Source organism: Zootoca vivipara, chromosome 3 (genome assembly GCF_965207765.1).
Source record: "Zootoca vivipara chromosome 3, rZooViv2.hap1.1, whole genome shotgun sequence".
Taxonomy (NCBI): Eukaryota; Metazoa; Chordata; class Lepidosauria; order Squamata; family Lacertidae; genus Zootoca; species Zootoca vivipara.
The window spans coordinates 69,612,584-69,613,975 of NC_142586.1; positions in this window are offsets into that span (position 1 = coordinate 69,612,584).

The window sequence follows — 1,392 nt, forward strand, 5'->3', positions numbered from 1 at the left end:
GGAGAGGCCCATACGCATGCGCACAAAAGATTTTCGGTGCTTTTTTCTGATTTGGAAGCGCGTCGCCGTATGGCACGCCGTAAGAGCGAGCTGTGGCAGCGGGCAGCGGGGGTCGTCGCGGGCCGGATTGGCAGGCCAATTGGGCCGCATCTGGCCTGCGGGCCATAGTTTGGGGACCCTGCTCCAGACCCTGTGGCATGAAGTTGAAGGCTTTGCAAAATTCATACCAAGGCTGTGATTGCTATTAATATCATGAATCAACCGTGGTTTTCCTTAGCCTTTTGTCTTCTAGTTCTTGTCTCATCACAAGGCCCTTCCATAAACACATCTCAATTTGCAAACACTTTATTTTAAATCAAAGGAGGTGGTGTCAGTCCAACTTACAAAGAGCACTTCATGACATTATTTACTGGCTCGGCAGGACTGACTGCGCCATGCTTTAAAGGGCATAAGATTTAAAAACCAGACAAGAGGGACAAACAGCAGCGCCTGGCAATCCCTGTTCTCAATTTAAGACAGTGCAGAGAGGCATAAGAAAACATTCCGCCCAGGGGCAGATGAGGGAAACGTTCAGACACAAGAGTTTAAGACTGAAAGATGAAATAATACCGTGTGGTGTTATACAGTGGTACCTCCAGTTACAAACTTAATTCGTTCCAGAGGTCCATTCTTAACCCGAAACTGTTCTTAACCTGAGGCACGCTTTTGCTAATAGGGCCTCCTGCTGCTGCCGCGCTGCCGACACTCAACTTCCACTCGCATCCTGGGGCAAAGTTCGCTACCAGGAGCACCTACTTCTGGGTTAGCGGAGCTCATTACCCGAAGCGTTCATAAGGAGAACGGTACGTAACCCGAGGTTCCACTGTAGTCTCCTTCACCCAAAGATTAAGATTCCAGATCTAAACAGCTAAGGATGCTTTCCAGTGAAATAGTTTTTTTGTTCATTTCAGGCAAGCTGAATCAATATGCCTGATCCCTAGGAAGCAGCAGCACCAAGAAAAAATATACAAGAGGCACGGAAGGGGCAAAGTGCTTGCGGGAGGCAGCTTTGGTCCACAAGTCAGGTTACTGAATGAGAAATAGCGGTTGATTTCACATTAATGATCACATTTTTTAAAATTCTGTCTCTCCATTGATTTTGAAGGATGTGTAAGCATCCTTAGGATTGCAGCTTGATTTTAATCTCCAAGCAATGATTCTGTTAACCGTTTGCATGTGGAAAGTTCCTTCCCTTCAATTAATAAGAGAGGGGCCCATCTCTCTCTCTCTCTCTCTCTCTCTCTCTCTCTCTCTCTCTCTCTCTCTCTGTGTGTGTGTGTGTGTGTCTGTGTGTGTGTGTGTGTGTGTGGCGGTTGCTTGCCTGCCTCTTCTTTCCCTTCTCGGGTGCCACCT